Raw genomic sequence first — 12,267 nt, 5'->3', positions numbered from 1 at the left:
GTCGCTTTGGGTGGAAAAAGCACGTGACGACGGCCACGCCGACGAGGAGGAGGCCGCGGAGTATATAAGCGCCGTCGTGCGAATTGAGCGCTCTCTTTTGGTAATCAATCGTCACACGCTTCTCGACTTTTGACTAACCTGAGTTTTATTTTAACCTCGGCTAGGTAATCTTTTAAACGTACATAGCGCGGCAAGTGTTTCGGAATCTCCCGGGTGTACGTATCACCCCGTACGCGATCAAAAGTGACTCCAGGTTTGCGGTCGGAGTTCGGAGTCCCCAAACGGTTTGAAGCCCCGAATTCTGCTTTCGAACCACGTGGGCCGAGGACGTGATCATCGCAGGGCCCAGCTATCGACGCCATCCAGCATCGGGTCCCCAACAGCCAAGTTCCGCAGCCGACTCGTTACTCCACCCAGCAGAGTGCACCAAAACGACGAACGTCCGTGAATTGTGCACGTTTCCTGGAGGATCGTTCGGTGTGTGTGCCGCCGCTAGGCTTCCGGTTCCGTCATCGTGGGAAATCCCATTGTTACCCTCGGTATTGCCCTCACACGTTTCCCCCGTCGGCTGGAGGACATCCGGTCGGGCCGAGGGTCCGTCGTCATTAAGGGCGTAAACTTGCCCTCCACCAACGAGTCCGTAGGAGAACAACGCCACGTTCTCCGAGTCAGTGGACGCAGCTGACCGGATCAAAGGACTGTGGACAGTCCGTAGGGCTGCACCGTTCCGGATCAACGTGGTGAGTCTGTAGGGGCCAGCCAACACCCCGAGTAAGTGGACGCCACCGGCAGCTGTCTCAACACGTGGGCTGGGACGTGACTGAACGTCGCCCAGGATCGCCACCACGTGTACCAAAGTCCTCACCCGGTCGGGTTGGAGGCCAAGCGGGCCCGCTTGACGCCTTTGCGGCTGACGAGGAGGTCGAGCATGTAAAGTTGGGTGAGATTTCCCCCCCCCCCTCCTCTCTACTCTGTAAAATGTTTAAATATAAATCCCATTTAGTACCACTTAATTCTCTATATTTCTCTAACTTCGGTTAGTATGACCCTGAGAAACCTTTAAGTAGTTTCACTTCAGAGGGCGCTGAACCGTAACTCGGGACTGTAAGCTGCTTCTGCCCCTAAAGGACGTCAACAAAATCGGCGGTACGGGAACGGAAACCGGTGTGACCAAGCCCAGTTTCGCCCTGATCAACCTGACCACTGAAGTCAAGTCCGTCGAAATGCACAAAGAAGCTCTGCCGGAGGCTGTGCCCGGAGACAACGTCAAGAACGTGCCCGTCAAGGAACTGCTTCGTGGATACGTCGCCGATGACTCAAAGAATCACCACCCAGGTCATCGTGCTGAACCACCCCGGTCAGATCTCCAACGGACACCCCGTACTGGATTGCCACACCGCTCACATTGCTAGGGAGTTCAGCAAGATCAAGGAGAACATCTTTCGTCGTTCCGGCAAGTACACCGCGGATCATCTAAAGTCCATCAAGTCTGGTGATGACACTATCGTCTTCCTGGTCCCACCCAAGCCTCCATTAGTCGATTTCCGGTTTGTCCTGCCGGTACTTGCGAGAAATCAGTTTTTGCCAAAAGATTCAAACAAAACCAATAAATAAAAGTGTTTATTTCTGCTTTTTGTTTGGTTTTTTTTTCGCTTTTTTTATGCGGTTTCGATGCCTTTGGTCCGTTATATGCGCAGAAAAAAAAAGTCGAGTAAACAGTCTTGAAAGACGCCGATGTCCTCCGAGTCCTCCTCGTTCTGGATGACCGAGTGTGCTGTCCACGCCTCTTCCAGGTGCACCTTACAGCCGATGTTACGAAACGCCGACTTAACGTCGTGTGCAATCGAGGAATGATCGGTCAGGGCCTGGTTGAGCACGTTCTCGGCGCCGTGGCTCAGGAATTTGACGTCCTGCAGCTGCTCGGCGCGAAACACCCAAAACACAATATTTCGTTACGATTCCGGCTTGCGTGAGATGCCGGATTTTTCTATGGATCTGGTCCTGCAAGGGGTAGAATCCATGATATACAGCCTTGGGTAGGATCGATGCCGTAAATAGCTGGCAGAAATAAAACAGGAACGGGTTCTTTTTTTCCGCTCCACGTTATAGGGCTTAGTTTTGTGTCTGTCAAAATCAGTCGTCACTCTCTGGTGCCAAATGTCAGTGTCAAAATTCGTTACGTCGTTTGGGAGGATTGAAAAACTTTGAGTGGCTCAATGTTACTCAAAATTATTCAAACTTTCTCAATATTACTCTCTGTCCTACCCCTTGTCCCTTAGCATAAAATAAGTTACAGCTCATAGAAATTTATGACTTTCAAATTTGCTCCACTGAAGCGTGCGGCCGGTCCAAGGCACTGCGACTGGATATTTCGGATGTAACACAATTAAACACTTTCAACCTCGTGCCTTTCAAAGATACTATTTGATTTTTTTATTCAGTTATCTTAGCTTAGGATTACAATTTGTAACCTAATGAGCTAAACTGAAATCAAGTTCTCTAGGAAAAGGTCAAAGTTGATAACTCACTGACTTGTCTCCGACTCCGACTGGACCTGGACTTCACTCCACTCCGCACTTCAACTTCCGACTTCACTTCACTCTACTTCACTCTGTCAACTTGATTTTAGCTTGGCTTTTTATACTAAATCTAGTTATTTACTTAATTATTTAATATCTTATATTTTTACCCCCACTCTAGTTTTTGATGTTGCATAATATATCCGTCCTTTTCGGTTTCTCTCCAAAAATTCTTCCTCTAACTTATATAATATATTTTGTCTCATTTACAACCCCCACTCCAACCTGTATTTTTCTTGATATAATGAAAAGTTTCCTTAATTCTCTCTTTTTCCCAGAATTCTCTTTTCAACAATATATAACTCTCTTTTTTATTTATTTTTTTATTGTAATAGTAATTTTATTTGGCAACGATATCCTGTTAGTCAGACTTTTTATCAGGGCAAAGAGGTGTACAAACCGGAAATTTAAATTAGGACAAGTAAAATTGAATAGTTACAAATCATGTACACAAAAAAAACTAATTTTGATTTTGACGAACAATTGCACGCTTAAAAGCATTAGTACGTGTTTCTCTCTTTATAGCCAGAGGTAGTTGGTTCCAGCTGGACGTCCCGTGCACCAGCAGGCTTTTTCCACTGGAAGTCGTGTGTCGTGGAACGATAAAATTCGAGGCGCGATCGAGTTGTCCACGTTGAAGGTGTTGCGCGATGTAGCCGGGTAGTCGTCCTTCGTATGCTTGCTTCATGAAGCAGCATATCCTTATTCTGTAGTTGATGGGTAGGTCATGTCCGAGTATTGTGTGTAAGCTGTTTACGTAGAGGCTAAACAGCAGTGCGCTCAGACACGAGCCTTGTGGTATTCCGTCGGTGACTTGCATCGCTGCTGACACGGTGCTCCCGAGGCGAACCACTTGAGAGCGATCGCTAAGGAGCAATTCTCTGAGATTTCGGTCATTCGATTTTTTTTGTATTTTTTAATCCGGCTGAAACTTTTTTGGTGCCTTCGGTATGCCCAAAGAAGCCATTTTGCATTATTAGTTTGTCCATATAATTTTCCATACAAATTTGGCAGCTGTCCATACAAAAATGATATGTGAAAATTCAAAAATCTGTATTTTTTGAAGGAATTTTTTGATCGATTTGGTGTCTTCGGCAAAGTTGTAGGTATGGATATGGACTACACTGAAAAAAAATGATACACGGTAAAAATTTTTTTGGTGATTTTTAATTTAACTTTTTGTCACTAAAACTTGATTTGCAAAAAAAACACTATTTTTATTTTTTTTTATTTTTTGATATGTTTTAGAGGACATAAAATGCCAACTTTTCAGAAATTTCCAGAATGGGCAAAAAATCTTTGACCGAGTTATGATTTTTTGAATCAACACAGATTTTTTCAAAAAATCGAAATATTGGTCGCAAAAATTTTTCAACTTCATTTTTCGATGTAAAATCGAATTTGCAATCAAAAAGTACTTTAGTGAATTTTTGATAAAGTGCACCGTTTTCAAGTTATAACCATTTTTAGGTAACTTTTTTGAAAATAGTCGCAGTTTTTCATTTTTTAAAAATAGTGCCCATGTTTGCCCACTATTGAAAAAAATATTTTTGAATAGCTGAGAAAATTCTCTATATTTTGCTTTTCCGGACTTTGTTGATACGACCCTTAGTTGCTGAGATATTGCCATGCAAAGGTTAAAAAACAGGAAAATTGATGTTTTCTAAGTCTCACCCAAACAACCCACCATTTTCTAATGTCGATATCTCAGCAACTATAGGTCCGATTTACAATGTTAAAACATGAAACATTCGTAAAATTTTCCGATCTTTTCGAAAAAAATATTTTGAAGAAAAAAAATTCAAGACTAACATTTCAAACGGGCCAAACATTAAATATTACGGCCATTTGAAATGTTAGTCTTGATTTAAATTTTTTGAAAATATTTTTTTCGAAAAGATCGGAAAATTTCACGAATGTTTCATATTTTAACATTGTAAATCGGACCTATAGTTGCTGAGATATCGACATTAGAAAATGGTGGGTTGTTTGGGTGAGACTTAGAAAACATCAATTTTCCTGTTTTTAAACCTTTGCATGGCAATATCTCAGCAACTAAGGGTCGTATCAACAAAGTCCGGAAAAGCAAAATATAGAGAATTTTCTCAGCTATTCAAAAATATTTTTTTCAAAGGTGGGCAAACATGGGCACTATTTTTAAAAAATGAATTACTGCAACTATTTTCAAAAAAGTTACCTAAAAATGGTTATAACTTGAAAACGGTGCACTTTATCAAAAATTCACTAAAGTACTTTTTGATTGCAAATTCGATTTTACATCGAAAAATGAAGTTGAAAAATTTTTGCGACCAATATTTCGATTTTTTGAAAAAATCTGTGTTGATTCAAAAAATCATAACTCGGTCAAAGATTTTTTGCCCATTCTGGAAATTTCTGAAAAGTTGGCATTTTATGTCCTCTAAAACAGCGATTCTCAACGGGGGTACCGGGCCTACTTGATTTACATGGCAGGGGGTACCAGCCTAGAAGAAGGTTGAGAATCGCTGCTCTAAAACATATCAAAAAATAAAAAAAAAATAAAAATAGTGTTTTTTTGCAAATCAAGTTTTAGTGACAAAAAGTTAAATTAAAAATCACCAAATTTTTTTTACCGTGTATCATTTTTTTTCAGTGTAGTCCATATCCATACCTACAACTTTGCCGAAGACACCAAATCGATCAAAAATTTCCTTCAAAAGATACAGATTTTTGAATTTTCACATATCATTTTTGTATGGACAGCTGCCAAATTTGTATGGAGAATTATATGGACAAACTAATGATGCCAAATGGCTTCTTTGGGCATACCAAAGGCACCAAAAAAGTTTCAGCCGGATTAAAAAATACAAAAAATAAAATTAAAGAAAAATGACCGATTCCGTAGAGAACTGCTCTAAGGTAAGATGCGATGGTCGCATGCAGCTCGAGAAAAGCGGAACTCATCGCGCAGCTTGTTCCTCAACAGCCGGTGGTCGACACAGTTGAAGGCCAGAGAAAAATCGACAAGGACCATGACTGTGCATCGATTCTCGTCCAGGTTGCTATACAAGTCGTGGACGACTTTGGTCAAGGCCGAGGTCAAGGCCGTCGTGGTACTGTAGCCTCTCCTATAACCCGATTGGTTCGGCGCTAGGAGTGGTGGGTCAGCAGCGTTCAGATGTTCCGTGATCTGAGATAGGAGGATATTTTTCAATTCTTTACTTTTACAGAAAAAGCATTTTTTTGGGACTTAGAAAATTTTTGGGAGTTTGGAAACATGATAAATTATTTTGATGTTTATTTTTGCTTTGAACCAAAATTTCGGAAAAATCGACGAAATTACAGGAAATTTTTGTACGATTTTTACAAAAACATCAGTTTGTTCCTCAAATAATGTCCCTAACAAAACGTCTTCATTGAAATTTTTAAATTCGAAAGTCGGTTTTTAATAATTATTGATATACCCCCACAAAAATCGTTCCGGCACTTAGAAAATTTCCGGGATCCGTATCACGACAAGATTTTTGGTAGAATTTATTAGATTTTCAGGACTTTGCGAAATTTTTGCTCTCAGCCAGTTGAAAATTTTTCAACATTTTGAAAAATTATTTTGATAAGAAACATTACCAGGCTTTTTGAAATTTTACTGTGGATTTTTGGACTTATGCAATTTTAGGAATATTTTCATAAACTTTTTTTTTTAATCAAAAAAAATGGAATATAGAGACTTTGGATTTTTCGTGATTTGGAAAATTATTGTGACATTTTGGCAATTCAACGCTTTCTCCACAATTTTTTAATGAGTTTTTAAAGTAAAATAATTTTTCAACTTTGAAAAATCTTGTTTTGATGTAAGTGCGTATATTCCTGCAATATTACTCATATTTGTGAAGAGGAAGAAGGGGGGTCTGAATTGTGGCGGGGTGCATTAAAACCAATAAAATTATTTTTGGGATCAAAATCTACTTGATGAACTTGATATGATTTTTGGAAGATTTCAGTTGTTTGCTACTATAAACTCAACTTGATGTGGCATTGTTGGTCAAATAAATTCAACAAGATTTTTCGCAGATACGCTTCGAACAATTTATGTTCATGGCCATGTTCGGTTATCTCTTAGCCATACCCTGGGGTGAACTTGACTTGTTCGTGTTTTTAAGAACATGGGTAGATTTTTCCAAGATGCAACTTTCTGCCCGGGGAAGGACGAACGGATACAGTAGTTTCACGAACGAGATAGGGATGTCGTCACAGCCGGCTGCGTTTGTTTGAATTTCGAGGATCTTAGAGCAGACCTCGTTCACATCCGTGTGACGAAAAACGAAGTTCGGTTAGCCTGGATCATGAGCAGTTCTGTGACTTGGTTCCACAGGCCGCTCGTTTGTGTCTACCGCGTTCAGCTGCCGATGCCCGGTTGTGAAGAAGGTGTTCAATTCGTCTGCATCTACCCCATTTGCAGGCTCGTTCTTTTTTGCGTTGTTGTGAATTCCTTCTCGTCTCAAGTTGCTCCAAAGCTTCTTAGCAGGCAGGTTGGAGTCGAAGTTTTGTTCTGCGTATCTCTTTTTTGCTGCAAAGATCAAAGTGTTGGCCCGGTCGCGCTTACGGACGAAGTCCTGCCACTGGTTGTCCCCTCGCTCTCGGTTCGGATTGCGCGAGTACAGGGCAAACGCGAGATTCCGCTCTGCAACCGCCTGCTTGATGCCAGCTGTGTTCCACGGCGTCCTTGCGTCACGAACAACAATTGTGCGTTCCGGGGCATGGCGATCCATCAGACTCTTGAGACTATCAGCAAACAGTTCGGCCTTGGTGGTCGAGTCATCAGCGGCAAAGAAGGGCTGGTGTTTCAGGGCCTGGAAGTCCGCTTGCAGTCGTAGCGGGTCGATCGTCTTGAAATTCCTGACACGAGAAGTCACTGGAGCTGGGTTTCGCACTCTCACGCTTGCAAGCAAGTAGACTATTTCGTGATCCGAAATTGTGTTGCCAGTACTAGCTTGCGATTTGACGACCAGATCGGGGGATTCAGTGATCATCAAATCGATGGTGGTTGCACTGGTTTCTGTTATCCGAGTAGGGCCAGTTGGTAGAATCGTGAGGTTGAACGTTGCGTTGATTCGGTGCAGTGCGACCAGATTAGCTGATGGTTGAAGCGACGTGGTGTTGATATTGAAATCGCCCACAACGTACAGCCTGTCGAAGCCAACGTCTAGGAGATCTAGAAGGAGTTTTTCGTAGCAGGGAGCAAAGTTGGGGTTCGATCCGAGCGGGTTGTACAGTGCAGCAACGGAGACATTCTAGTCGTTGATCCGTATCTGGATGGCCAGAAACTCAACTCGTTGGTTGATAGGAGTTGCGGGGTCGAATGTCGACTTAATTAGCGTGGTGGCTTTCAATCCTTTCCGCACGTAGAGTCCTACCCCGCCGCAGGTTTTGGCACCGCGACCCCTGCTAGAGGGTAGCGAGTGTCTGACGAAGTCATATCCGGGGATGCGTATCGGTCCAGGAAGGCGAGGAAGATTTTAGTTTGGTTTCTGTAACGGCAAATACGTGGTACTGCTTCTTGTCGAGGATGATCTTCACTCCGTCGATGTGCCGTTCAAGTCCACGAACATTGAGATGTCCGATCCGTAGATTCTGGAAGTTTCTGAGCATGCTATTTATGAAAACGTCAGCAACATGGTGCGTCTAACAGCGCGAGGATGCGGAAAGATCCGCAGATGTGGCGTCGAAGAAGATCGACGTGTCTTCACTATCCGGATCGCCTCCCTCGAGTTCAAGCAGCTTCTCCAAAGTGTCGATCAGCGTGTACTGCTTCTGTCCCGGAAGTAGAACGGAGACCTTGTCGTTGCGAACGAAGACGGACTTCACCAACTTCCGCTGCTTCAGGCGAAGTGCGAGGTTGCGGATTCGGAACGAGTTGATGGACATCACTTCGTTCAAGGTGAACCGATAGTCAAGAGATGGCCCGCCTCGGAGGTTGCACAACTTAGCCGTCTGGTGCCGCTCGAAGTACTTTCGCAGTACCACTCCTCTCGATTCGGCGCTGCTGAAGATTACCATAATTGTAGGGGTCAGGGAGCGGTCGGTCCATTTGGACGCCTTAACTGGGAGACGGAAACAATTCACGACGTTCGACATTTCGCTGTCGCAGTCGAGGAGGCGGAGCACGTTTCGGACCAGGTCCCTGACGTCTTCACCTTCATGCACGCTCACCAAATAAAACCATATTTATGGTTATTATCATGAAAATTCGAGTTCAACCCATATAACCATTTTTATGGTTTAGTGGGTCGATCTTGAAATATCATGATTTTCATGAACTGCCGAGTTCGAGCATTGCGAAATATTTCACCGGATTTAGAGGCTTTGCAGGTTGCCTATCTTTGGGCGCTTTTGATTTTTCTTTTGGAATCCGATTTAAATTTAATTTAATTAAAAATAAATTAACAACGAAATTTTTATTCTTGAAAAATGTGTTTTATAAAATACAATATATTTATTAATTATTCAGCTGCAGATACGACCTGTTCTATTACCGTGATCTGAAAGACCAATCGGTGCTGCTGGAGGCTGTTCTGGCCGGTCCTGGAGGAAGCTGTTTTGTCTTGCAGATGCTGCTGCAAATCCTCACGCCACGTGGCCCATCTTGTTCTAGGCCATTTCACCGTCTTCGACCTCGGCCAACACGGCGTCCTGGTTGGGGTGGAACTTGCTGGCTGGTGGTGAGACATGGAACCGAACCGCCACGAGCTTCCCGGTGAGCTCGGAATGTAGAACGACGAGTTGTAGTAGCTGCTTGGGCGCATAGTCGAGATCGAGCTTTGTAGCGATGCTTGGCTACTCCGCCTGCTAATGTCCGCCGAGCGCATGCTGTAACCTCCCGAATCCGTCATCTGGCACCACCGAGATCAACCATTTCCCGCAAGACGGGCAAGTTGGCGACCTGAAATTGAGAGACCATGAGTTAGACAAGCTCAATACGTCACTGGATCAGCTTTCAAACTCACCCTGCCGCCGTCGTAATCGTCCACCAGCCTAGCAGTAAGCACCTTCACCAGTCAGATCCGACCTGTTCATTTACCGTAATCTTAAGGAGCAGGAAAAGGATCAAGCGACGCTGCTGGAAGCTGTCCCGGCCGCCAAGGTGATGTTCACCGATGTGTCGATTGCTTCCTTCAAGGAGGAAACTGAGACGAGGGAGCAGTTTGGTCTAGCGAATGCTGCTGCACCGACAGTCACTGGCACTGCCGTCACGAAGATGATCCAGGGGGTGCAACTTGCTGACCGGCGGTGTGGGTACTTTCTTGGTCACTGCAGCCGCAGATCCACCCGACGTAATGGCACTGGTCCTGACCAGTAAGCACCAAAATGTGATCCGGCTCCGTGCTGGTGATCCTTGTGGTGCTGTTACTGCTATCCCGTCGTAGCTCGCCCGGGTTCAGGTACGCGTTCGTCATCATCGTCTTGGTGTTGCACGACGGCGATGGAGGTCGCAAACCTCCCAAATCCATTATCTGGCATTTACTCTTTTCGAGGGACGATGGCTACGGAGACGAAGTCGAACCCGGTTCCATCTCGTGATCGGTTATTCGCCTGTTAAGCTCAAAGTGGAGCTGACTGTTGATCTCCGGGATTTTGGGCAGCGGATTGCTCTTTAGAGAACCCTTGTTGTTGATGTGGTTCTGGAATCAACTCTGAGGATCTCCGGCACCAGTTGTCACTGTGGTTGGACCACCGAGGTCAACCATTTCCCGCAGAACCAGATCGGCCGTGGTTTTTGCCCGATCAGACGCGTTGCTGAACGTGTGCGATCGCAGATGTGTTTTGAGATTCTCCAGCCGGGAGTATGCCTTGCAGCAACCTTCAACCTATAAAAAGAAGCAAAGTCCTTACTCTCCATGGTGTGCATTGGGCTGAGGTTGAGCCCATGATGCGTTGAGGTGACCATAGCCGACCCGTTCGGGGACTTCCCTTGTGCATTGGATCGTGCTGAGATGGTTCACGTTTGACGCGGGACTTCTTCTGCTGACCATTGCTGGCGCTGGCCGCCTTTTGTCGTGTCACCTGGTTGGTGCATGAATGAGGAGGTCCTGCTTCTTGCTAGAGGGATTGGTGATTTGCTGTAAATAGGGAGTTCGACGTTAGTGCTGATCAGGAGATCCACTGCAGAAGCTTCTTACCTGCGACTTGGTCAAAGAATGTCCCGGATGCAGCGGATGGTTCAACGAAACCATGCTGGCTGAAGACGGATGAGGTCCGGGTGCTGCAGATGTGAAGACATGACCGCGTGAAATCCAAGCGCCGGTCCCAGCGCACTAGCCGACATATATCCGTACGAGCCGCTAGTACGGGAAGCGTTCACCAGCAAAGCCAACAAGTTCGGCGAGTATCGAATAATGGAGCGCGGAATTCAGGTTCGAGGTAGGCCAATCTGTGCCCAGTGCTGTCGGGCTCGCTGATATCCTCTGGCCTGGAGTGCTCCGTATCTTCTTAAACCTAGCATCGTTGACATTCGCTATTGTAGAAGGTTTGAACCACTTTAAGCGCATTCAACGGACATGGTCATCGTCATACCGAGTGGGCGATGTAACGTCGGTCGGAAATTAGATAGCACATTGAATCTCTCGAGGCGGCCTAAAATTAGAATAATGTTAGTACCAGCCCAAGTAACATTTTTAAACCAACTAGCCACCACCAAGTTTTATTAAGGGTTCATTGTAGCATCTTGATTGCCTAATAGTTTTATTTGGGCATTCACCGCAACCAACAAGCAAGAGCTAATTAATAGGTTCTAACAGGGTTTTATGCCTCAGACATAAAACCGGGTGGAAATAAAAGCCGACTGGCTCAATAAGGTTTTATGAAAGTTTTAACAGAGGTTTGAAAACCAGATGGCAATGCCATGCCAAACGGTTTTATCGCATGCTTTGTTAAAACCTAGGGTGTTGTAGCTGTCAAGTGCCATTAGGCATATAAAAAGCTCACTTAAAACCATAAGCTCCTTAAAGAGCATTTATCGCGGCCAAATAGCAGTGCATAAATATGGCGCTAGACGCATGCTCTGATTGACCGCCATCTTGATTGAAAAAATAGAAAACTGAAAAATTTGATTTGAATTTGATGAAAACACACATTTATGCTGAATTTCTGGTATGCTTTATATAGCGATAGATGTTTAAAAATATTTTGAACATTTTTTTTCAAAGAATTGCAATAAAATATTTTTTAATATTAAACACTATGATTGCAAAATATTGATTTTTGATGAAGCGAGTTGAATTTTTTGGCTCTATCTCCCCTACATTTATCAATAAAATTTCAACCGCAGCTGAATTTGAGCCATCAATTGTGAGAAATAAGCTTTCAAATCATTTGGATTACCTCCAATATCTATTATTTATCATCGCCATTTTGACAACCATCTCCATAATTTCATTTGGCAAGACGAAGACTTATTTTTTGCCAAAATAAAACCTATTTGGCATAAGACGTTTGAAGACGTATGAAATGTCATTTTTCCATAACTCCTGACTAGGTTTTAACAAAGGTTTTATCAAGGCTTTGAGGATGTTGTTAGGATTCAGTTGCAAAGCCTTGAACTCCTATGTAGGTTTTATGAATAGGCCGTAACAACCTTTTGCGGAGGTCCTTTTGGGTTTTAAGTGGGGTTTATCAAGGTTCTGGGGAGTTTGTTACGACTAAGGGGTTTTAA

General features: G+C 43.9%; 1 pseudogene; it reads left to right on the top strand.

Annotated features, from left to right (window-relative positions):
* Positions 1-1,097: 1,097 nt before the first annotated feature.
* On the top strand, positions 1,098-4,430 carry LOC128093710 (elongation factor 1-alpha-like; annotated as a pseudogene).
* Positions 4,431-12,267: the final 7,837 nt, after the last annotated feature.

The sequence above is a fragment of the Culex pipiens genome, unplaced genomic scaffold, assembly GCF_016801865.2.
Source record: "Culex pipiens pallens isolate TS unplaced genomic scaffold, TS_CPP_V2 Cpp_Un0004, whole genome shotgun sequence".
NCBI lineage: Eukaryota > Metazoa > Arthropoda > Insecta > Diptera > Culicidae > Culex > Culex pipiens.
The sequence above is the reverse complement of the archived record's forward strand: the minus strand, read 5'-3'. Positions and strand labels throughout refer to the sequence as shown.